At 35.1% G+C, this 26,560-nt stretch overlaps 1 protein-coding gene across 1 annotated transcript in view; it reads right to left on the reverse strand.

Moving 5' to 3' along the window:
* The window catches only part of LOC105470850 (osteocrin), a 60,638-nt gene extending 50,562 nt beyond the window's left edge, over window positions 1–10,076 (reverse strand). Inside the window, exon 1 of the mRNA XM_011723107.3 lies at window positions 9,908–10,076. The gene's annotated coding sequence lies outside the window, so the exon portion shown is untranslated. The remainder of the gene's footprint in view (window positions 1–9,907) is intronic.
* Between the last annotated feature and the right edge of the window lie 16,484 nt (window positions 10,077–26,560).

Below are 26,560 nucleotides of genomic sequence, written 5' to 3' on the forward strand. Positions count from 1 at the left end.
CTTAATTGTATTCTTCTTCTCCTGATTTTGCCGATGGCTCTTTCACTTGACATAAAGGAGGACATACTAAGAACATAACTGTATTTTTGAAATGATTTCATATCTCTGATATATCTTATTTATTTATTTTTTTGTGACGGAGTTTCACTCTATTGCTCAGGCTGGAGAGCAATGGCGCAATCTCAGCTCACTGACACCTCTGCCTCCCAAGTTCAAGTAATTCTCCTGCCTCAGCCTCCTGAGTAGCTGGGATTACAGGCGCCCACCACCACACCCAGCTAATTTTTTGTATTTTAGTAGACAGAGTTTCACCACGATAGCCAGGCTGTTCTTGAACTCCTGACCTCATGTGATCCACTTGCCTCAGCCTCCCAAAGTGCTGGGATTATAGGCGTGAGCCACCATGCCTGGCCTGATACATCTTTTTAAAAGAAATTGTTGTCCCATTTAATCAAAGACAAACTACAGTTGTCTATGTTTTCCTTTCTTGCTTTTTATCATAAAAATAGGTTTCAAATGTGAAAATTGCCCAATTTTATATGTCTTTCCATGTGGATTTCCTTTAACTATTTTTATGTACATTTCACTTACCAGGTTTCTCCTCATCTCTGTAATCTTATAAATGGCACAGGATGATTAGTGTTTATAATATTGATGATTATGTCTGAGGTATATATTTTTGTGCTTGGGTGTACATAGGAAAAAATCATGATGTATCATGTTACAGATAACCACATCCTGATTATTTGGATAAGGAGATGTAAAAATAAATGCTGAGTTTAAATACACACATTTAATGGTTTAAAGCCATACTTGTAGCCAGTTAACCAAAAGGCCAAGTTCCTAAATATGGCATTTGGTACACTAACGAAAACAAACACCTTGGCACCTGCCACACAAAAGACATTTGATTAACTAGTTGAAACTTGATTGCTCCAAAATTAGAAACGGAGGAAATTATAGGGAGGAAAGGAAAAGTCTAAGTTCAGCCCCATTTTCCTATTTTGTTGATAGTGGATAAATATAGCCCATGATTTAAAATCTCCTAGGCACCATGTATACTCTAGATCACAGAAGGTTCAGTGAAAGGATGTTCATTGACTGCATGAATACACCAAAGTAAAGGTGTTTGCATTTTTTTAGCACATCATTTTTTAAAAGTAATTTTTGAGTAATATTTCTCTGGATAGTGTGGAGTTTCAAAAGAAACAGCAGCCATAGAATCTGCCTTATAAGAAGATTATCTGTGTACTTCCTTGGTTTTTTAGACAATTGGACTAGTACGTGTTTTGACGTTTCAAGTAATTCTGCTGAATAAACAAACATATTGTATAACATCTTATGCTTTATTTTAAGGACTTTCCAAATGTAAGAATTGATTACGCCCTGAAAGGATCTTTCAAACTGGCTAGAACGATGGTATATGGAATAAGGCGGTGAAGTATAAAGTTTTGTCAGGAGGTATAAAATTTTGTCATTTATATTTGGGATATATCGTACATTTTTAAAGAGGTGTTAAGAGTTCCAATTCACATGAAAGGTTCTGAAATTCCAGCAATAAAGAAAAAGTGGTTTAATTATATTTAAACCAGAGTTTAACGAGAAGCCTGTTAAGATGAAGAAAGATGTTTTTATTAGTAGGAATCAGTGTCACAATGAGCCATTATAATTGTGAAAAAAATCTCTCAAGTGGGCTGGGGCAGACAAAAAGAGATTGAAAATCACTGATCTATGAAAGAAAGAGCAAACTGCTATGAGAGGTGTAAATGTTAGAGATGGTTAGGCTGAAAAAGGGAAGCAATGTGAGCCAGTATGGGGTCTCATGCACCTGTTAATCAATAAGACTTTTAAACTATCAGCATGTGAAGTCTGGTGTTGAAGGAAAAAAATAAGTCAGGTGTAAAGGACATTTCTCTTCAACGTGCAAATTTATGATTAACATCTGACTTATGGATAGTTGATCCAACAATTAGAAATTCACAAAAGTACTAGGTTTATGGGTAAATCTTGATATTGTCCAGAAATTTTTAATTATTTACCCTAATATCTTGATTGGAAATACTCAAAATAGACTCCAGTCTCATTTGAACAAAAATTTAAAATAAAGGACTTAATTAAAGGATTTACAAACTAATTCAGTGGCTACATTTTCTTCACTTTCTCTTCTCACCATGACAGAGCACATACATTTAAGAGATTTAGCAGGATATTTTATAAAGGGGCCTTAGTTCTGACACCATGAAATGACCATGTGTGCCTGCCGACAACACCGTCTAAAATCTTCCCTCATTGAACTACTGGTGTTCTTCCAGGCAAGTCGTGAGTCAGCTTGGCTCATAAGTAAATCTGTAAAACATAGTACGTTCTTACCCCACTCCATTAAGTTATAATCTCTCAGGAATAATAAATGACACAGTGACAATAATTTTTTGTTTTAGGAAAAGGCCTAAAAGGGACAGTGCTTAACACAAAGTCTGCATAGCTCACTGTAACGGAAAAAAAGACCTGAGGCAAGGGTTCTGAGACTCAGGCTCTTCACTGCCTCTGTTGCTACTTAATGATGTGATGTTGGGCAAACACTTTCCTCTCTAGACCAAGTAAAATGGAGATGGTCTAACTGACCTCTAATGTTGCTTCTGGCTTTTAAAGTTCACTGGTGAAGCTGGCTATTTTCTGGTAAAAGTGCAGACACTCAACATGTAGGTAATGGTAATAGTGCAGATTTAGCTAGGAAAACTGACTTGATAGTTTCTCAAATCAGCCAGTTTATGCAAAAAATTGCATCTAGGCTGTGACACAAATATTTCCCTCTTTCACTTTCCGTATTTTTTAAATCAAGTATTTCTAGCTGAAAGAAAGAACCTCCAAATCCTTGATTTTTGGATGTCGCTTATGGTCAGACATTCAATTTTTAAGATCATTTAAGAAAAAAAAAAAAAAACCAATGCCACCAAGTAAATTGATATGCTTATCAATGTAAGACTAATTCCAATTTCAGAGATGTTAAATGGAGGCAAAATTGATGACATATGGTAATATATTTTAAAATGTTTACTTAGGTTTTTTTTTTTCTTCGAGATGGAGTTTGCTCTTGTTGCCCAGGCTGGAGTGCAGAGGCGCGATCCTGGCTCATTGCAACCTCTGCCTCCCGGGTTCCAGTGATTCTCCTGCCTCAGTCTCCCGAGTAGCTGGGATTACAGGCCCTGCCAGTGTGTCCGGCGAAGTTTTGTATTTTCACTAGAGACAGGGTTTCGCCATGTTGGCCAGGCTGTTCTCGAACTCCTGACTTCAGGTGATTCACCTGCCTCAGCCTGCCAAAGTGCTGGAATTGCAGGCATGAGCCACTGTGCCCAGCCTTACTTAGGATTTTTTTTCTTACTTCTCTTTTTATCCTATCATGCATAAGTCAGTATGCTCGTTTCCCTACCCTTTCAAAACAAAAAGTGTTAGAACTGAGGTTCCAGATGCCATAGAACGCAGTTATATCCTCTCTTTTAAGCTGAGAGAAAGAAAAGCTGGTATGATATTTAACTTGGTTATCAGATAGAAATGTTGCAAATAACATAAATAATATTAATAATTTAAAAATAATTGAGTACTACTCGCCTGCATTTTGAATTAACAGTCTGTCAAGATAAAATAATCATTTGAATATTTTCTCAGTAATCATGATCTTAATTTTAGTAGATATAAAATTGGTGAAGACAAAATAGGAATTTTTGATAATAAGAATTTTCAAACCTCTACAACCTCCACCAATATCACAAATATGTGTGATATTGGTGGAGGTTGTATATACATGTATACATATTTTTTTACACGATGTAACTCCCAAAATCCTCCATCAGTGAAAGAATAAATATTCAAAAAACAAACCTCTTTCAGACAATATATAGATATTCAACATTATGCTGGGGAAAAACTCAGGCTCAGACTTGAAGGACAGGGATCGGAGTTTTATTTGTGCTCCTTAATGGGTTAATGATCTTGAACAAGACTCCAACATTGTCAAAACTGTCTGATGAAACTGATTTTCTTCACAAAATGAAAGTTATTTAATTTTAGTTGATCTTAAATTAATTTACAAAGAGCACAAATTATGGAATTAGCTTAGAGTTCAAATAAAAGAAATAAACCTTTTAAGTTTATATTTAATACTGTTTGCTAAAAATATATGAGGATATAAATTTATCTATGAGAAAACTACACTATTTTAATTTGTATTTTATTATAACTAAAAACTTTGCAATGGAAACTAAAATAGTACATAGAAACATTTTGTAAACTATAATTTGAAAATATTATATTTTAAAACATGATTAAAAATAATTGTTTTGAAGTGATTGTTATGTAGCTGAAGGCAGATGTTTGAAGCCAAATTTTTTCTGTAAACACAAAATTTACACTCAACAGTCACTTAGGGAACTTAGAGCCACTCACAGAGATAATCTGCAAAACTTACATTGAAAAAACCAAAAGGATAAATTGTAGTTTGTCGTTATACAGGTAATCTCGATATTTCAATAAGTGACAATACTTGAACAAAGTTTTAAAGAAGGTTTTTCTAGCTTTCTTTGATTAGGGAAGCACCCAGATGATTGAGAGACTTACCTGCTGGAAAGCAAAGATTGGGACCTCCCGCCATTGTGGTCTCTTTTTTTATTGAAACTGCGGTTCCAGTCTCTAATGAACTTTGCCTCACAAGCAAGGCAACTGAGTGTGGCTGTGGCACTTAGAAGCTTAGAAATGGGTAAGAAATTTGGGATCATCATAAACTCAAATTAGAGATTTAAAATCATTGAGGATTTTCACCCAAGAGCAATTGAAGATTGCTAGTGGCTTGTAGCCCCTGTCACTATCATATACATCATCTATATCATCCTCCTAAAAAATACATTTGAGAAATACTCATGGTGCATAGCCATTTATATAAGAATTTCCTTCTGAAATTTTCTATTTTTAATAAATTATGTAATGGTAATTTATGTTTTGGATTCCTGAAAAAAAAGGAGCAAGTTGAGATTGAGAAATTTAACATTTCTCATTAAAAAAAAAAATTAAAATACTGGCTGGGCGCGGCGGCTGACACCTGTAATCCCAGCACCTTGGGAGGCCGAGGTGGGCAGATCACCTGAGGTCAGGAGTTTGATACCAGCCTGGCTAATATGGTGAAATTCCGTTTCTGCTACAAATACAAAAAATTAGCCAGGCGTGGCAGCACGTGCCTGTAATCCCAGCTACTCGGGAGGCTGAGGCAGGAGAATCGCTTGAACCCAGGAGGCGGAGGTTGCAGTGAGCTGAGATTGCACCATTGTAATGGCTTGGGCCACAAGAGCAAAACTCCATCTCAAAAAAAAAAAAAAAAAATTAAAATATCAGGAATGTGTTCTTCCCATTTGTCGGTGCTCTTCAATTGGCAGTAGCAAATTTTCCAAAGTCACAAAACCAGTTAGAAGAGCCAGAACAACAATTTTCATTTTCAGACTCCCAGTTTCATGCTCTTTCAAGTATAACCTATTTGTGTAAGTGTAAAACCTTTTTCTATCTCCCAAACAAATTTTTTTTATAAAGTAATATTTTTATGGATGCAATGTTATTAATGTGGCAGACACCTACATTTTAAAATGACTTTTCCTGAAGGCAACAAATTAGGAACAATGATAAATTACTAGAACATGTGTTAACTGATTTATTCTATTTGGCACCACTTTCACTTTTTTTAGACACTTAGCCTTTCAAAATCTTAAAATTTTATTTTTAAGTATCTCTGTCTGTTTTTTTTTTTTTTTCCCTTCTGTTTGGATTTGTGATTAATACTACTAGTCTCTTTCTTGCAAAAATTAAGAAGCCGGAAACCTACAATGCCACTTTAAAGAAAGATTCCATTATTATTTTAAACACCCAGATCTGGATGTTTCACAAAGTGTTTAGTTGTTAAAAACTCATTTAGGGCAGAGACCATGTCATGTTCACCATTGCATCTAAGCACCTAACAGAATGCCTGGCATAGGGTCAAATGTATGCATTGAATGAATGCATGAAGCAGCCTTATGTGGAAGGTAAACAGGAATGCAGGGCAGTTATTAATATCCCAGCTTTCTTGATATGAAAACCAAGGTAGAGGGAAGATAACAGATTAGCCTATGTTTCTACACTTACAGTAAAATGTGATGAAGTTCATGCTGGAATCCTGATATATCCTTTAGTATTTCACATCACAGATTCTCATTCTAACGAAAGTTACATGCATCACTAACCTCCAATGATCATTCCTCTAAACATTAGGATTTCTCTTTTTCATACATTAATCTGTACCTAAATCCCCAAATAACTAAATATTTCTTGATATAAAACTATGTTACTTAAAAATAGAAAATAACATTAGTGTATAATTGTAGGCAATTCTGTTAAGGAAATTTGTTGTTTAATTCTAATGGCCACTAATGGAAAAATAGCTTTAAAACTGTACATAGGGAAAAGCTAACAGAGTTGCACATATCAGCTGGCCATTCTATACATAGGCAATTTTTTATGCAGCATTAAAAGGCTTTCCGAGGGTAAAATTGGATAAATTAAGTTAAATATAGCATATTTAAATCTGAAGTTAATGTGGAATATCACAACCCCCTTCACCGTTTACCCCACTTCGTACTTATATAAAATATTTGATCAAAATCTTACATCATCATTACATAATAATGAAAAGTACCTCTAACATGTAAACAAAGGGGCAAAAATATAAATTTTATAATACTCAACAGCAGGATGCATTTATTAGGCATACACTGCATGTCAGACACTGGGGATATAAAAGTAAAGAAGACGCATTCTCTGTCTTCCGGTTGCTCACAGCCTGGTTCAGGTGGAAACTCCTCAACCACTTGCCCTGCTTAGGGATTTTGTTCTGCAAGAGCAGACCCTTTCTGGAATGCTTCCACTTTCTTCAAATGGAATTGTCATACATAACCTTTTCAAAAAATAACATTTGCATAGGGCTTTATTATCTTGAAATTAATCTGCTGTCATCCTTACAAGTCATGTTAGAGCTATATAGAAAACATTATAATTCTATTTTTTAAAAATCTGTGAACTGAGACAAGCTGAGTTACTTTAGAAATCTGGTCTCCTAACTTCTAGTATTGTATGTACATTTTCTAATACAACAAAGTGAATTAGTAGAAATAGGTTGGCTCTTAAGTTACATAGACCTGGATCTGAATGCTGATTAGGCATGTCATTTAGCCTTTTTGTTTTAACATCTTCTTCAGAAAAATAGGGGAAAGACCTAATTTGTAGGCTTAGTATGAAGATCAGAAGTAATCTGGGTAAAGCGGCATGCATAAATTAGTTACTCAATAAATAACAGTTATCACCATCGTGATATTGCCTTTGAAATATGGCAACTTTTCAAAATGTTTTTACTTTTTAATTTTTATGAAAAAATATTTTTATCCTTCGTTTTAAGGAACAAAATTAGTCCTCAAAATCTAGAATTATGGCAGAGTGATAGAAAATAAAATATAGAAAGAAAAATAATATTGAATGGCGGTAGAAAAGTTCACTATAGAGAGATAGAAATAACTCTAACATTTGGTGCATTATCATTATTTTGAGTAATAATATTTCTATAAAAATTGCTTCCAACTATAGAAAATGTAATCCTGGGAAAGAAACAAAAGAAAGCCCAGCTGTACTGAGGCATCATTATTTTTCTAGCTCTAGTCGTGCCACCTAAAGTGAATTTTTAATACCATTATATATAATATTTTTAAAGTGGAATTTTCACATATTTATAGCCTTAGGTATCATAGGAATATAGAATTTTAGAAACAGAGGAAGCAATCATTAAAAATTGTCAAATTTAATACCCTCAATTAATAGATGGAAAAAGTGAGACTCAGAGAGAATGAACCTGCTCAAGGGAGAGGAAAGAAGATAATAATATAGAAATGGTTGAAGAGGAAGAGGGAGCAGAAGGTGGTGGCAGAAGCATTGTTACTGGAGGGAGGAGATGGTTTGTATTAAGGCCTGAGCTGAAGTAGTGGCAATAAGGAAGAAGGGGTCACTGCTCCAGGGATGAACCATGACACTTATTTGAAGAAAGAAGAGAAAGGGCTAGCTAAAAAAAATGCCTTTAATCTGAGAGATCTTAAGCCATTTGGAGAGCTGGTTCATTTAAGAGAGATACCCAGAGTTAGCACCTTGTTGTAGCTTACCTATTGTATCCTCACAAACTCCTGAGGGGAGGAGAATAAAGCTTCAGGGAAGCTTCCATACAGCTTCCATACAGCTGTTGAAGTCAGACCTAGAATTTGAAGTCTAGTTTTCTGCCTCCAAAGGTTGTATTTCTCTGACTGAACTATTGAATCTAAGCAAAAGTTGCTTGTAGATAACAGTCATAGTAAATGAAATATTGGCAAAACAGTTAAATTAGCTCTAAAGATTAATCCTAAGATTCTGTGATACTGAGATTTTATTCTCTAATACAGGGAAAACTGATTGACATGGGGGTTTCCTCAAATATTTTTATACTCAGTATCCCTAGCACTTCTATTTTTTTTTGTCCTTTTCACAAGGACAAGATACAATGTTATCAAGCCTTAATTTGTGCTTCAGTCTTGCCTGAAGTTGTATAGGTGGATTATAGCAGAGCTAGAATGATAAATTAGGATTTTTTACTTCGAGTTATTTTTTGAGACAAGTCCAATTAATCTAATTTTATTAATCAAATGTTCAAATCATTGAGAGTATTTGAAGTTAAAATGAAAGCTCTGAGGTTCCCGTGCCCAATCAACTGAAGATATCTTCTTGTCTACTGCTCATTATTCATTATATAATAATCAGTTAAAAATTCTGGGAAATAAGAGGGAGAACGCAAATGTCAACCTTCAAGACTCTAAATAATTTTTGAATGAAGCCATAGTAAAATTCACTTACATGAAGGAGACCTGAACTGTTATCTACAGAAAGTGCTCCTTAGAAAAGTTCTGTAAGAGTGCTGAAGAGTAGTACCAAAGTAACAGAAGACACAGAATGTCCCTGATGTTTTTGGTATAACATTATCAATTCTATAACTTATATAGGCATTAAAATCACCCTAATTCATTCTCAAAAATGTTAAATTTTTAGAAGGAAAACTCATAAACAAATAATAATCACATTCCTAAACCTATAGAGTCTGTTACTCAAAGAAACAACATTTGAACTGTTAGAACTGAATTCATTGAGTGCACACTAAACCTGAAATAAAATTTTAAATTTCTTCTCAAACAGAACTCAGATGTATGGTTCAGATTAACTCTCAATTCAATCATTGACTAGCAAGAGCACTACAAATACTGAAGAATAGACATACTCTAGGTCTACTTCAACTATGTTATTAAGATTACATTTGCATATTTAACGTATAAGGAGAAAAAGAGAAGATGCATTAGGTTTTAAGAACATAAGATATAGAATTTCCTTAGTTTAGGGATGTTTCCTAAGTTCCAATCTTGATAGAAATAATGAGAAAAAACCTTTCTTTTTTATCTAGGTTGTTTAGACCACTCTTCTATGTTAAACATTTTTCTAATATTAAACAATTTTGAGGAAAGCAAAATAATACTATTAACACATATATAGAATTATTATTTTGCATTCACTTTCTCTTTGTTTTGAAATGGAAGAAAAGCAAAAAGCAATGTAATACATATGAAATATCTGAGTAAGCAATTAGTTCTACCTTAAGTTTGCATTACAAAAATATCTTTTTCTACTCATTTTAGAGAGGGAAATATTACCAAAAAATTTTCTAATTTTAAGAAAATCAAGTGTAATCAAAACATTTAAAGAGTCTGTGAAAGTAAAAATAATAGTTAAAAGAAAAAAAGCACTAAATCTTTATCAATTTTTACATATAACTTACCTTGTGAAAAATCAGGAGATTCTAACTTTAGAGTACTGTCTGTGCAGTTTCTCCAAAACTCAGCCCTGATGGTGAGTTTTCTCTCTGAGTTTTTATAGTCTCAGTTATACACCCCTTACTCCAATCCCTGCCTTTGCTTTCTCTTACATCATTTCTACAGATTTTCCACTGAGCATTTTCCCAAGCCTCTCTTCAATCTCTTTCTCTCCCTCCCTCTCCCTCCCTTCTTCAGTTTCTCCCTCCCTCCTTTCCCTCCATATTTAGTCTATCTATTGCTTTGATCATGGCATTTAAATAGCAATAGAAATATAGGCTCTGGAAAATTTAAGTATAGATTTAGTATTGTGTTCAGTTTCACACCCATCACCTCTTCCTGAGGTTTTAGTCCAGCTCCGGTTATTACAAATCATATTTGGGAAATAAAATGCACTAAGATTTGTTAAAAATCACCAGATCACCAGGGAATCTCAAAGTATGATTTAGGGAGATTATAATCAGACACAAACTGATATATTGGTATAATTTTTGGACCTTTAAATGATCAGCTATGGAAATAATGAGTAGTTTCAGCCTCAGTCAGGTGCACAGTGCTGTGTCAGTGAAACACAATGACAGCTACTTCGTAATTAACATTGCTATACTGGGAAGGCTGTCACTAACAAACCTATAAATACTGAGCTGTGACATGTGAGCTATAAATGAAGACGTTGTAATCATTTTTATCTTGCTCTTGTTCTTCGGTACTTTAATTTCCTTTTAACCAAAATATTCCTGCCTTTGGCAGAAGGTTTCCTCCATTCCTATCTCTTACTAATCACATTTGCATCCTTACATGCACAAATTATTTTTTAAAATGAATTACTAACTTATAAAGGTAACATGCTATCTTATTAGATTATTAATGGCTCATTTGATTCACCAGACGGTCCCCATCTGACAGGTAAAGAGGCCGAGGCTCACATAAATTAAGTGACTTTATGAGATCACACAGCTAAGAAGCAGTCGCAGAGCTGGATTTCAAATGCAGATCCTCCTAATTCCATATCCAGTTCTTTCCCCACAACTGCATTCTGTCTCACTACTTTAAAAGCTAGAAAAGAGAATCCAAACCAGATTATATTTTTGCACAAAAACAAATAAATTTCTTCTTTTTGGTTTCCCTAAAAAGGGCATTTAAAATACTACTCACTAGTATAAGAACAATTACATGGTTAATTTGGATCTAGATGAGGCAACTGACCAGAGCACACAGACTTGGTGGGACAGTAAAATGCTTCATTTTTATGAAGGGTTTCCAGGGATAACATATGTGTCAACAAGCTTGAAATTTGAGTAGTTGGCAGACACAGTTCACAAATCAAGATAAAAATACAGCCTAATTGTGGACCTTTGTTTAGACATTACTGCCATAAAACAATTATATTAGCTTGAATCCACATGATGGAAAACTCTCAATATAGAATTAATGGATGCATCGTAATGTTACCAGAAGCCAATATTATTGACATACCTTCTATCCTTATTTGAAATGCCTCTCTTAGCATGCCGACAAGTGATATCTGTGGCTGATTTATTCCAGATCTGTCCCTGCTTAGACAGTCCAAAGATTCCACCCTATTTGTGGATTTTGTTGACCTAATTCAAAAGTTTGACTTAACTGTCCTGCAGCAGTAGAAATAGCAACAGTTTATTCCAGGAACATCCATGGTACATTTAAGCCATTTATACAGCCTTCTGTATATTATACACCTCTATGTGATTTACTTATGCATTTATACAGGATAGAAAAATTCCATTACCTTCAAAGAGAGAGGAAAAACGGGAACATGCAAATAAATGAGAAGATACAGAGAATAAATATTCAGTGTTGGATGGGGAGAGACTAAGATGAGAAAGGGAGAAAATATTAATGACAACTTTTTCAGTTAGGATGTCATGATTTAATTCCCATAACAACCTTGCCAAGGAAGTATACTTTTTCAAATATAATGGATGAGAAAACTAAAGCTCAAATCGTAAAATGGATAGCCCAAGTCTTCTTAGCTTAGAAGTGACGAGACAAAGGGTTGAACTTTCCTATCTGTATTGGTCAGAATCTGACAGGAAAGAGGTGATGCATTCAGATTGAGTAATTTGAAGAGAATGTGATGTGAACATCGTATAGAAGAACTAGAAGAGATCATGTGGTATCGAGAACCCCAGTCCTGAAGAGTCAAGGATAGTTACAGGGACACAGAGACAAAGGATCCTGAGTAGAGAAAGTTGTCCGGCAGAAGTGTGACATTTCACAAAGGGACATGGCAAGTCAAGAGCAAACCAGAGGGCATGGGACCTATGAAATAAGCGCAAGACTTCACTCTACTTCTTTTCTTCAATCTCGCGTGGTGTTTCCTTTTGGTGAAACCAAACTGGAAAAGAGATTGAAAGAGGGTAGATAAAAGGGACCCGATACATCATTTAACCTCAAAACTATGCTCTGAGAAACACAAATTGGGTCCTTTGTAAAGACGAATATGACTGCAAATGCCACCATTATTCACATTGTTATCCAGTATTTCCTGCTTGTTTTTCAAGTCAGGTTTGGTGAGGTATAAGTGCAAATGCCACTGTTACTCACATTGTTGTCCAATATTTCCTGTTTGTTTTTCAAGTCAGGTTTGTTGAGGTATAAGTGCAAGTGCCACTGTTATTCACATTGTTATCCAATATTTCCTGCTTGTTTTTCAAGTCAGGTTTGCTGAGGTATGATTTATGTGCACAACATTTACTCTTTTACACTGTACAGTTTGATGAGTCTTGACAAATGCAGATGCTGCGTATCTTCCACTACAATCAAGACACAAAACATTTCTATTATTCCCCAAATTTCCTAAATGCCTCTTTGCAGTCAATCCCTTACCCCACCCCTAGGTCCTGGCAATCACTGATTTGATTTCTGTCCCTTTTTGTGTCTTTCCTAGAAGCTGTAGGAATAAAACTTAAAGTATGTAGTATTTGGGATTTATTTCCCTTAGAATAATGTTTTTGAGTCTTATCTATGTTGTTAAATGTATGAGCATTGTTTTTTTGTTGTTGTTTGTTTGTTTTTGAAACAGAGTCTTCCTCTGTCACCAGGCTGAAATGCAGTGGCGTGACCTCAGCTCACCACCCCGGTTCAAGAGATTCTCCCGCCTTAGCCTCCTGAGTAGCTGGGACTGTAGGCGTGCACCACCACAACCCTGCTTTTTTTTTTTTTTTTTTTTTTTGTATTTTTGGTAGAGACGAGATTTCACCCTGTTGGCCAGACTGATCTCGAACCCCTGACCTCAAGTGATCCATCTGCCTCGGCCTCCCAAAGTGCTGGGATTAAAAGTGTGAGCCACTATGCCTGGCCATGTATGAGCATATTTAAAAGGATGACTGTTCTATTGGATGACTGTACTCTAATTTGCTTATTCATTCACTAATTGGTGAAAATGTGGGTTGTTTCCAGTTTTGAACAAATATGAATAAAGCAACCACAAACATTAATGTGGAGTTCTTTGAGTGAATACATGTTTTCACTTCACCTGAGCATAAACATAGACAGGGGATTCCTATATCATGTGGTAAGTGTATGTTTAACTTAAGAAATAGCTAAGCTGATTTCCAAATGGATCTACCATTTTGCCTTCCCACCAGCAGTGTAGAAGAGTTCTATTTGCTCAGCATGAGGACGAGCATTTGATATTGCCATTAAAAAAATTAAATCATTCTGAATATTGTATAGGGGTAAAACATGTCATTGTATTTTAATTTATATTTCCCTAATAAGTAATGATGTTGAGAATCTTGTCATGTACTTACATATCTTCTTCGGTAGCCTGTCTGTTCAAATATTTTTTAATATTGAGTTGGGAGAGTTCTTTATATATTCTGGATACAAGATTTTTGTAAGATTTGTGTTTTGTGATTTGTTTTTTACTCTAGTTTTTTTTTTTTTTTCATTTTTATAAGTTTATTTCACCGAGCAGGCATTTTTAACTTTAACAAAATTCTATTTATTAGCCCCTTTTTAATGGGTCAAGTTTTTGTGCCCTAAGAAATAATTCCCTCACTCAAGTTTGCAAAAATTTTCTCTTACATTTTCTTCTAGAATATTTTCAAAATTCATTTGACTATTTTAAGCCCTTTCATTTCTGTATGAAGTTTATGATCAGCCTATCGATTTTTAAAAAAAGAATCTGCTAGGGTTTTGATTGGGATCTCATTGAACTTACAGATAAACTTGGGGAGAATTATTGACATCTTATCAGTATTGAGTCATCTTATTCATAAACATAATATATTGCTTTTTTTTTTTTTTTTGAGATGGAGTCTCACTCTGTCCACCAGGCTGGAGTGGTTGAGATCTCAGCTCACTTCAGCCTCTGCCTCCCAGGTTCAAGAAATTCTCCTGCCTCAGCCTCCCAAGTAGCTGGGATGACAGGCCCATGCCACCACGCTCAGCTAATTTTTATACTATAAGTGGAGATGGGGTTTTGCCATGTTGGCCAGGCAGATCTTGAACTCCTGACTGAAAGTGATCTGCCTGCCTCAGCCTCCCAAAGTGCTGGATTACAGGCGTGAGCCGCCACACCTGACCGATATATTGCTCTTTTATTTAAATATTTAATTTATCTTAACAATGTTTTTCATTTTAGCATAAAAATTGTACATATTTTGTTAAACTTTTCCCTAGTTATTAATTATTTCATGCTTTGATGCTCTTGTAAATTATAATTTTTAAAATTTCAATTTTGGAGTGCTCACTCCTACTATATAAAATATGAATGATTATTATATATTGATCTTTTATTCAGTGATCTTGGTAAACTTATTTTTTATTCCAGTGAGTTTCTTTAGATTACACATGTGTAAAAAAATCATCTTGTTTGGAAACAGAAAGTGTTATATCTCCCTTTTGAATCTGTATGTATCTTACCATTTTTTATTATCTATTGCCTCAGCCAGTTCCTCCAGCGCAATATCAAATAGATGTGGAATGAATGAACATCCCTTATCAATTGGTGGTGTTGAGGGGAGAAATTAATTCTTTCATCATTAATAATAATAACAGTAGTTTTTTTGTAGATGTCTTTTTTCAGGTTGATGATGATTCCTCCTATTACTAATTTCCTGAAAGTTGTTGGTGTTCTTTTTTATTTGAAGGAGGGTCATAAATGAAGATTCAATTTTGTCAATTAAAAAAGTTTCAATTGTTGAGATTGTTTTGCTTTTTGTATATTAATTTAATGAATTACAACTTTGCTGAGATAAACTCCACTTGATTATGATATGTTTTCTGTTTTCTTTATTGCTGAATTTAAGTGCTAATTTTTTTTTAACAATCTTTATTCATAAGGGATATAGGCCTTTTGTTTTTAAAAAGTTCATCTCTCATGTTTAGTATCAGGGTTATGCTTATCTTGCAAAATGAGTGAAGAGAATTACGCCCTCATCTATTTTTTGGAAGGGTTTTTGTGGAGTTTGCATTATTTCTTTCTTAAATATTTGGAGAATTCACTGGTGAAGCCATCCATGCCATTAGTTGTCATTGTAGAAAGGTTTCTAGCTAAAACTTTAAATGATTTAATAGATATAGGACTAATCACTTTAGCTATTTTTTTTTCTGAATGCACTCTTATAGGTTGTGTCTTTTAAATATGTCCATTTCACTAATTATTAGAGTGTATTCATATTGTTTTTATTTTGTCCTTCTGATAGCTATGGGATCTGTAGTGATGTCCCTATTTCATTCTCCATTCAGTATTTTTTTATGAGTACATGATAGTTGTACATACAGTATTCTTCTTTAAGCTTTTTTCTTGATTATTCATTCTAATATTTTATAAATTTAATTTATTCAAGAAATCAGTATTTGCTTTAATTAATTTTCTATATTATTTTTATCACTTTATTTTGTTGATTTTACTTTGCATTATTTCTTTCCTTTTGTTTCATTTGGGTTTAGTTTTCCTATAGGTTTTTATTTTGAATCTTAAGATAGTTTCTTAAATTGCTGATTATAGACATTTCTTGTATTGTAATATAGGGATTTAGTGCTATGATATGGTTAAGTTTTGTGTCCCCACCCAAATCTCATGTTGAATTGTAATCCCCAGTGTCGGAGGAGGGGCCTCGTAGGAGGTGATTGGATCATGGGGATGGGATTCCCCCTTGCTGTTATCACGATAGTGAAAGAGTTCTCAGGAGATCTGGTTGTTTAAAAGTGTGTGGCACCTCTCCTCTCTCCTTTTCCCCCTGCTGTGGCCATATGCAAATGTGCCTGCTTCCCCTTTGGCTTCTGCCATGATTATAAATTTCCTGAGGTCTCCACAGCCATGCTTCCTGTACAGCTGCTGGAACCATGAGCAAATTAAACCTCTTTTCTTTATAAATTATGCAGTCACATGTAGTTCTTTATAGCAATGCAAAACCAGATTAATACATACTATATTTTTTTTTTCTAAGCACCACTCTGGCTACATCCTATATATTTTTATATTTTCTGTTTCCTTTTTTTTTAATTTGAAATATTTTCTTTTTTTGTTTTGTTCTGTTTTGAAACAGAGTCTTGCTTTGTTGCCAAGGCTGGAGTGCAGTGGCATTATCTCAGCTCACCACAACCTCTGCCTCCTGGGTTCAAGTGATTCTCCTGCCTCAGCCCCCTAAGTAGCTGGGATTACAGGTGGCTGCCACCACGCCCAGCTAATTTTTGTATTTTTAGTAGTGACAAGGTTTTGCCATGTTGACCAGGCTGGTCTCGAACTCCTGACCTCAAGTGATCCACTGACCTTGGCCTCCCAAAGTGCTGGGATTACAGGTGTGAGCCACCGCGCCTGGCCAAATTTGAAATACTTTCTAATTTAAAAATTTATTGTTGGTCATTTAAACATATGTAATGTATTTTCAAAATGGCTGATTATTTTCCATATTTTTTCTGTTATTGACTTTTAGTTTAATTGTTTTATTATCAGTAAATATACTTTGTATTTTGTCAATTCTTCTAAATTCATCAACATTTGTTTTATGGTCAAAAATATACCATCTATTGGTGACGTTTTATGTGTACTTTAAAAATAATTTTCATTATTGAGTGGATTGTTCTACAAATCTTAACAGTTCCATTGGTTCAAATGTTCAAATCCATATTTTAATGAGTTTTGTCTACTTGCTCTCTCAATTACTGATGAAGGAGTGTTTATGTCTCTAAGTACAATTGTAAATTTCTCTATTTGTTTTTAATTGTATCAGCTTTAGCTGTATGAATTTTAAACTCTTTATTAGGTGTATACCCCTTTGTCATTATGTAATTTATCATTTTATCCCTACTAAAATTATTATGTTGATATTAATTTGCTCACTACAAAGCTTTCTTTTTATGATTGTTGACATGATATTCCTTCTCTCCTATCTTTTTACTTTTAGTTAATCTATGCATTTTTTCAAAACTGAGTTCCCATAAAGAGCACAGAACTGGATTATGCTTTCATTTCCCCAAACTGACAATCTTCAAATTTTAATAGTATATTTTGATTATTTGCATTTAATGCAATTATTGGTATACTTAACCTTAAAACTATTATTTTGTACGTTTTTCTTCCCCATCTGTTCTTTGTTCTCTGTTTCCTCTCGTTCTTATTTTGGATTGTTAATTTTATCTCTGTTTTATTTTCAAATTGCTGCTATAGGTTTACAATATGCATCATTATATTGCTACAATCTTCCTTCAAATAATAATTTTCCACTTAATGTAACAATCTTTCAATAGCAAATATCTATTTTCTCTTTATCCTTTGCAGTATTATTGTCATATATTTTAAGTTTACCTGTCATAATCCCACATTTTTTCATTTTTGCTTTCTATAGTTAACTATTTTAGCAATGTAAACAATTTTTATAATTTTTCATATTTACCTACATTTATCATGGCCGGTGCTGCTTTTTGTGAGTGTTCAGATTCACATTTCCAAGTAGTACCTTATCATTTTGTCTGAATAATTTCCTTTAATTTTTTGTAGTGTTTTCTCTAATAAGTGTTTACTTCATCTGTATTTTTGAATGTAAATTTTGTTCATTATAGAATTCTGAGGTGACAAGTTTTCTTCTTCTATTTTTTTTTTTTTTTTTTTTGAGACATAGTGTCGCTCTGCTGCCCAGGCTGGAGAGTGCCAGTGCGGTGGCGCGATCTCGGCTCGCTGCAAGCTCCTTCTCCCGGGTTTACGCCATTCTCCTGCCTCAGCCTCCCGAGTAGCTGGGACTACAGCAGCCGCCACCACGCCCGGCTAATTTTTTTTAGTAGAGACTGGATTTCACCGTGTTAGCCAGGATGGTCTCGATCTCCTGATCTTGTGATCCGCCCGCCTTGGCCTCCCAAAGTGCTGGGATTACAGGCCTGAGCCACCGTGCCCGGCCAACTTTTCTTCTTTTAATGTTATAAAATTAATTATATATTTGCTTTTGGATTGCCTAGTGTCTGATGGGAAGTCGGCTATCATCTATCTATGTCGTGCTTAGCTAGATTTACTTTGTATTTATCTTGTTTCGGGTTCTCTAAGATTCTTCGTTATTTTCTTTCATGAGTTTTGGGAGGAACCCTTTCCAATTTTTTTTTTTTTTTTTTTTTTTTTGGTCCCATTCTCTCTCTTTCCCCTTTCCGTTACTCCCATTACTCCTATGTTAGATCAGTTGCTATTTCCCACACCTCTTGGGAGGTCTAATTTTCTCTGCATTCCTTTTTCCTCTTATATTTCAGTTTAAATTATTTATATCGATTTAGTTTCAAGTGAATTTACTGTTTCCTATTCTGAATCTAGCCTCTGATACTGTGCAGGTGGATATCTTTATTTTTAGCCTATTAGAGCTCTGACATATAAATGTGCATTTTACTTTTGTCTGGGGCTCGCAGGAATTCTAAACTCCCGTGCTGACTACACACTTACTTTAAAAATTTGTTAAAGTTTCAACTTAAAAAACGTTAACCACTTTAATTTAGCAAGAACATCACCATAAATCACTTCCTTAAATGCTCTGCCAAAGTTGAAACAATTTGTATGCTTGCTTCCCTCATGGTGGATTGTAACGATTTTAACTTTAGTACCCCTGGTTGTTTAGTGACCTCTCTGATGGGTTCAAAGAAAAGTTGGTTTTGCATAATTTTTTGAAATTGATATTGTCGCACAGCTGTCTACGCACTAAATGGAAACACAATTCTCCTTCCTAAGATTTTTATGCTTGTTTTGCAGCATAAAAATCTTTTGATAATTCCTTTCTAGTTTTTTCTAACAATATTGTTTTTGTTAACATCTTAATTTTGTAAATTTAAAAATAGATTTGAAAGCTCTCACATTATAGAAATAAAATGTAAAGTATGTCATTCAGCTAAGTCCAGTCTTTCCCACTGCATTTTCATCTGTATAAATCATCCCTCCAATGATGGATTTCAGAAGTTTGAGAACTGCATTCACAAGTCTTCTCATGTTTTCCCCTGTATTTATCCTGAAGTGAACACTAGAAAGCCACATTTCTATTTCATCTTGATCTGCCAGGTAAAGAGACTGATTTCAGAAACCTCCAGATGACTTTAGGATTGCTCATGTTACTCTGACTTTGTACTGATTTTTATGTATTCCACATATGGGCTGATTGTGCCTATGTAGTTGCCATGTTGTGGGCTGTTTCAATAGACTAGAGATTTACATATTACCTTTGAGCCACTAGCAGTTTACAGATTAGCTTTGAGCCAAAGCACAGTAGCTTTGACCTTTATTTTTATAGGGGTGGAGCTGCAATTATTCTTGTTGGCCTTATTTCAAGAACTGCTTTCACAGCCACACTTTTTGCTGATCCCAATGAAATGCCCTTGCTCTTTGATCTTCCACCCTTTACACACTTTTCCCATTAAGATAATCCTTACTAGTTACATCAACTACATAATTCTACTAGATAAATTCTAGTAGGTCATAACTGACTTTAAGTTTAAGGGCATGATAATTCTCAGGACACAAGAAGCCACACTAGAAGACCAACGGTCATATATCCCCAATTTTATCACATACACATAACACACATATTCTGTGCCTAAACATAGAGTGATGTAATAAATGTAGACATTGGGTCCTCCCAAAGAAAACCATTTTCCTACAATGAGGCACTAATATAATAATAATAACCTATTACCATACAACAATCAAAATTTGTAAATCTTTTTATAATTTATATCACTGCCATAGTACCTGTTCGCTTGAGATACAATTCTCTTATTTATTATTTAATGGAGCAGCTATTATTAAGATTATTATACAGATGAAGAAAGTAAAGTTTAAAATATATTTATCTTTCCTATTTGATGTGCAAGTAATTTTGCTGGCTATATAGAAATAGAGACCCTGCTCTCTAGATGCCTATATTCTAATGGAGAAGAAAAAATTGAAATGCAAATAATGCCAGAAAGGTCACTATATTATTCTGTGAGAAATTCAGCCGTCCTCTTTGAGCTTTTATGGGAATTATTTTTACAAGGGTTTCTCTCAGGTTGAGTCAGGAATTTTTGTCTTAAGTTAAAAGTTATAAGAAATTGTAGGGGTGGGCACTAGGAAATAATAATAACCATTTATCAACTACCTGTTTGAGACAGTATTGTACTATTTTTTACAGTTATTATTATAATCAACATAATTTATTGAGAGCTTATCACACACCAACTTTATGTTGTTCAGTCTTCATTTCTATACAGTAAATGATAAATTATGATCCTCATTCACAGAAGAAAAAAATTGAGGATTTACTCTAGTTAATACACTAGTTAGTGACAAAGCCAAGATTTAAATAAAAAATTTTCGACTTGAAAGTCTACATTTTTATCAACTACACTATATTGTCTCTCCCGCTAATACTAGAAACCATCTTACAATATAGGTATTATCCAAAATGAAATCCTGGGGAAACTAGGTTTGGAACATGTTCAAAGTAATGCAGTTATAAATGTCAGATATGAGATTTGTGTTCATGAAAGACTACTACAAAACCTTTTCTCTGAAACCTACTCAACACCCCTACCCATCCTACCACATCAATGGCACTGAGAAGTCAATGCAACAGCTCTGGATATCCTTGACATTCCTGGTGTGCAGCTAGTTAGGCTATCAAGTTTCATCATTGTGAAGGAATACTGTCTCTGTAATTTATATATTCTTTAAACTCATATTTCTCAATTCACTCTGGGAAGGATCTTCAGTCATCACAAAATAAATACATTTTGTTCAATATATCATGCTTACTAAGATAGGTTAACTGGATACACTAAAGTAACTACAAAATACTACTAACAAAATCATTAAATTCCCTAAATATCTGGTAAAGTTTATGTGCCCAGTGCAAATCAACACTACTATATGGATGCTTAAAAATGTTAATATAACTGTTAAACAAAGACTGTAGGTCTGTGTAATGTCCAAAGACTGGAGGAAATAGTCCTAGTCTACTCTGTGCTGGTCAGATTATATCCTTGTATTAGTCCGTTCTCACGCTGCTAATACAGACATACATGAGACTGGGTAATTTATAGGGGAAAAAGGTTTAATTGACTCACAGTTTAGCATGACTGGGAGGCCTCAGGAAACTTACAGTCATGGTGGGAGGAGAAGCAAACATGTCCTTCTTCATGTAGCAGCAGGAGACAGAAAAATGAGAACCTAGTGAAGGGGGAAACCCATTATAAAACCATCAGATCTCATGAGAATTTACCCACTATCACAAGAATAGCATGGAAGAAACCATCCCCATGATTCACTTACCTCCCACCAGGTCCCTCCCATGACATATGTGGATTATGGAAACTAAAATTCAAGATGAGATTTGGGTGGGGACACAGCCAAACCATATTATTCTGCTCCTGACCCCTTCCAAATCTCATGTCCTCACATTTCATAACACAATCATGCCTTTCCAACAGTCCCCCAGATCTCAACTCCTTCCAGTATTAACCCAAAAATCCAAGTCCGAGGTTTCATCTGAGACAAGGCAAGTCCTTTCTACCTATGAACCTGAAAAATCAAAAGCAGGTTACTTCCTAGATACAGTGGGGGTACAGGCATTGGGAAAATAAACCCACTCCAAATCGGAGAAATTGGCCAAAACAGAGGGACCACAAGCTCCATCCAAGTCTGAAATTCAATGGGGCAGTCACTAAACCTTAAAGTTCTAAAAGAATCTCCATTGACTCCATGTCTCACATCCAAGTCACGCTGATGCAAGAGGTGGGTTCCCATGGCCTTGGACAAGTCCACTCCTGTGGCTTTGCAAGGTACAGTTCCCCCTCCTGGCTGCCTGCATGGGCTGGCATAGAGTGCCTGTGACTTTTCCAGGCACATGGTGCAAGCTGTTGGTGGCTTTATCATTTTGGAGTCTGTAGGATGGTGGCCCTCTTCTCACAGATCCAGTAGACAGTGCCTCAGTGGGGGCTTTGTGTGGGGGCTCCAACCCCAAATTTCCCTTCCACACTGCCCTAGCAGAGGTTCTCCATGAGGGCCCCACCCTGGAAGCGAACTTTTTTCTGGACATCCAGGCGTTTCCATACATCATCTGAAATCTAGGGACAGGTTCCCAAACCTCAATTCTTGTCTTCTGCACACCTGCAGGTCCAACACCATGTGGAATTTACCAAGGCCTGGGGCTTTCACCCTCTGAAGCAATGGCTAGAGCTGTATCTTGGTCTCTTTTAGCCAAGGCTGGAGTTGAAGCAGCTGGGACATAGGGCACCACATCTCAAGGCTGCACAGAGCAGTGGGGGGGCCCTGGACCCGGTCCACAAAGCATTTTTCCCTCCTATGCCTGCGAGCCTGTGATGGGAGGGGCTGCCATGAAAATCTGTGACATGCTCTGGAGACATTTTCCCCATTGTCTTGGTGATTTTCTCCCCAGGAAATAGGATTTTCTTTTCTAGCTCATCGTCAGGCTGCACGTTTTTCAAACTTTTATGTTCTGCTTCCTCTTGAATACTTTGCCCCTTAGAATTTTTTCCAGAAGATACCCTAAATCATCTCTCTCAAGTTGAAAGTTTCACAGATCTCTATAGCAGGGGAAAAATACTGCCAGTCTCTTTGCATAGCAAGAGTGGCCTTCACTCCTCATTTATCTCTGAGACACCTCAGCCTGGACTTCATCATACGTATCACTATCAGCATTTTGGTTAAAGCCATTCAATAGGTCTCTAAGAAGTTCCAAACTTTCCCACATCTTACTGTCTTCTCCTGAGCCCTCCAAACTGTTCCAGTCTTTGCCTGCTACCCAGTTCCAAAGTCACTTTCATATATTTGGGTGTCCTTACAGCAACATCCCACTCTCTGTGGTAACAATTTACTATATTAGTTTGTTCTCATGCTACTATGAAGGACATACTTGAGACTGACTAATTTATAAAGGAAAGAGGTTTAGTAGACTTACTGTTCAGCATGACTGGGGAGGCCTCAGGAAACTTACAGTCATGGTGGAAGGGGAAGCAAACACGTCCTTCTTCACATGGCAGCAGCAAAAAGATGTGCGGAGCACAGAGGGAAAAGCCCCTTACAAAACCAACAGATCTCATGAAAACGCACTCACTGTCATGAAAACAGCATGGGAGTAATTGCCCCCATGATTCAATTACGTCCCACTCTGCCCCTCCCACCACATGTGAGAATTATGGGAACTACAATTTAAGATTAGATTTGGATGGGGACATAGCCAAATCATATCAATCCTACTATGAGAAAGAGATACAGACAACCAAGTGTGTCCCCAAATGGGGACACAGCATAAGGTGGGAACCAGAAGCAAGTTAACCTAAGGACCATTTAGAAGTATGGGTGTATTTAGTTTGAAGAAAAATAATTATCTTAGGATATAAATTATAGGAATACAAATTTGAGTTCATCAGAAACAAGATTATCAATTATAATTTTATTTAATAATTTTTGATAATGAAACTCTTTTTCTTAAAGAAGAATGAGCCCCTACATCTAAAAGCATTTATGCAAAAATAGAAATGTCAGGAATGCGGAAGCAAGCATTGTCATGTCAAGTGGGAAGGGAGATTAAGAAACTAATAAGGTCCTTCCATGCTTTGTTACCTATAAACAAAAATAAAAATTAGATACCTACTTGCATTTAAATTGATAAAGAGTAGCTTAGTTAGATAATCTGCCATGCATTGATCAAAGTTATTAGCACATGGAAGTTTTAACTATAAATCATATACCCTAGTGTGGTCACCAGACATGTTGGGCCCATCAAAATAAATTTGTATTCAATGCCTATCTTTGGCATAGAGTCAATTTATATCTTGTTACATAAACAAATACACTGCTTAAATAAAACTTATATGTAATATGTGATTTGATCACTTATCTTTCTTGCTTCAGAATTAGCTCAATTATTATATGATATCTGCTCACAAAATTATAAATATTTTCATTTTAAATAGGGATAGAATGGAGTAGGTATGAATGTAACTCCTAGCCAGGCATATTCCTTGTCAGATTTCACTCATCTCTCTGATTATGATCTCTCTATATGAAATTATAGTAATTTACTCACACCACATGCAAATGGTTCTAGAATTATCAGCTTTTACTGTTTAATTTATTATTTCATCAAACAAAACATTTAAAGCTTAGTTGTCTCTGTTTGTTTTAATAATAAAATGATGAAGGAAGGAGGAAATGATCCTCAAGTGATTTTGTAGTTTCTTTAAACTTTGAATTTTCTTTTCTGCCAAGTGTCAGGTTAGAAGGCATAGTGAAGCATTCATAACTCAATGTTTGGGAGTTTGGGCTAAAACATATATATGTATATATAAAAACGTATATAAATAGTATATATGAATATGTAAAATTTATTGAGCACATAGTATGAACTACAAGCTGCTCTAGGGCATTTTACATGTGCCAGTTTATTTAATCATGAAAATAATTCTATAAGGTGAGTTCTTTTGTTATACTCATTTTGAAAGAGGTACATGGGTGTACAGAGGTTAGTCATCAGATTCTATTTGGTAGCAAGGCCAGGTGCCTGGCCATTACCCTTTATGGATAAAGTGCATTGTGTAAAGTCAGGGCAAGTATCAATCTTAGCTGGAATAGCAATAGGTTTTATTCATAAAAATAGTCAAGAATTATTCAAGGCAGGACAAGTGTGAATCTTAACTGGACTAACAGTCCTTGACTATTCATAAAAAATAGTCAAGAATTAGTGAAGATAAGTTTCCTTTTAAAGTCCCTATTGATATCTAAATGTTCTTATACTTATTTTTAGATTTTCATATAATTATTAATATCATTTCCTTGAGACTATTTTCTTATCCAAATCTCTTTGTTTCCCTTTCTCTTACACACATACACACACACACACTAACTCTTTTTGGTTTTGTGCACATTTTATGATTTTGTGCACTAAAGGTGAATATATATTTAGTAGAGGCACCAAGTCGCCGTTTTCTTCATGCAGAATTTTTACCTTTCATAGCCTTCTGCAGAACTGGACCTTTGGCTGCCAGCCATGAATTAAATTAAGAGCAACCCACAGGTCTTCCCTTTGCAGATTACAAGTGAGATGTTCACTAGAACAATGACTCTCTGGCGCCCTTTGAGTCTCCATGGACAAAGGCTGCTGTAATCTGGATCAGGAAGTAAGAATGGAACTCTGTTGTCCTGTGCTGGTCTTGGAAAAGTCTTATATTTTCTAGGCTTCCCTAGGTTCCTCCTCTGTGAAATAAAAAACTTATTCAGATGATCCCTAAACCTTTTTCCAGTTTTGAAGTCTCTGATTTCCTGTCAGACTACTGCCATTTGAGAATATATCCGTATTGACTACATTATTCTGTGTTTCACTTCCACAAATATTTCCCCAGAGTCTTTCGTGTACCTGGTTTTGAGAACGTCATTGTGTACAAGAAAGAGTTTGTAAGGAATTTTTAGCAGTATCTTTAAGTAACTCAAGGTTCCACAGAAAAGAGTGTTAATTTTGAAAATAATGGCACTTTGATGTGATTGGTGTTATACAAATGGTATGAATTTTTTTATGGAAGCGTATTTTAAACTTGATTTGAAAGATTTACCTTCTGTCATATTATTTTAGTTGCCAGGGTGCCTGAAGAGTGGCTGACAGATCTCACGCTAACATTAAGTATGTGCACACATGCGTTTTGTATAAGGATGCATCTTACCATTTACAAGCCAAAACTAGAAGAAGGCTTTAAGGCCCATAACATTAAAATTATAAATGTACAAAAGTAACATTTTTTTTTTTTGCATCCAAGACTCACATTCTCTTTCAGCTTCCATGAATGTTAAAAAAATAATTGAAGCTATAAATCAAAGTCCAGGCTTAAAATGATCTTGCCTACAATTATCACCATGAACTATTTCCTTGAATAGAAATCACACATGCTTAGCCAGTTTCTCTATATTTCTTAGAATATAAAAGACTTCTGTTTCCTAGTCTTCACATTGAGCCTTTGTTTCAGCATTTTTACTGATCTTGCTCATTACCTGAAATAAACTCTCACTCATACATCTGCCAAGTTACTAGAATTCATTGACCTGCCAAACTGAAGAATAACAATATACCTCTAATTAAAATGTAACTTTTAGCCTTAAACCTAATTATAAATGTGGA

Source organism: Macaca nemestrina, chromosome 2 (genome assembly GCF_043159975.1).
Source record: "Macaca nemestrina isolate mMacNem1 chromosome 2, mMacNem.hap1, whole genome shotgun sequence".
NCBI classification, from domain to species: Eukaryota; Metazoa; Chordata; class Mammalia; order Primates; family Cercopithecidae; genus Macaca; species Macaca nemestrina.